The following is a 566-nucleotide window of genomic DNA, read 5'->3' as shown; positions in this document are numbered from 1 at the left end:
GAAACAAGGATAAGGAGGCCAATGCTGTGGACACCATTTTCAAAGAAGTGTTCGACATCAGCTTGTCTGCTGTGGTCTCCGAAGTGAACTTGGTCGACTCCAATCCAAAGGAGTGGTGGCTCGATACTGGGGCTACAAGACACATCTGCTGTGACCGGGCCGAGTTTGCTGATCTAGTTCCGTTGGAAACTGGAGAGAAGCTCTTCATGGGCAATTCTGCAACTTCTGTGATCAAGGGCCAAGGAACGGTGTTTTTGAAGATGACCTCGGGCAAGGAAGTGAAGCTCCACAACGTGCTTTATGTGCCCGACATCCGGAAGAATCTCATATCTGGGACAATGCTGAGCATGCACGGCTTCAGGATGGTGTTTGAAGCCGATAAGATAGTTTTGTCCAAAATGGGAATGTATGTGGGAATGGGTTATGTAAAAAGTGGCATGTGGAAAATGAATGCCATAGCTGTAAAACCCAAAAAGATGAATAAAAAGAAAGAGTCTTCTATTTATATGCTTGAGTCTTCTAACTTATGGCATGGTAGACTAGGACATGTTAATTATGATACTTTG

The sequence above is a fragment of the Morus notabilis genome, unplaced genomic scaffold (assembly GCF_000414095.1).
Source record: "Morus notabilis unplaced genomic scaffold, ASM41409v2 Scaffold2758, whole genome shotgun sequence".
In the NCBI taxonomy this organism is placed as follows: domain Eukaryota; kingdom Viridiplantae; phylum Streptophyta; class Magnoliopsida; order Rosales; family Moraceae; genus Morus; species Morus notabilis.
This window is presented reverse-complemented; position numbering follows the sequence as displayed.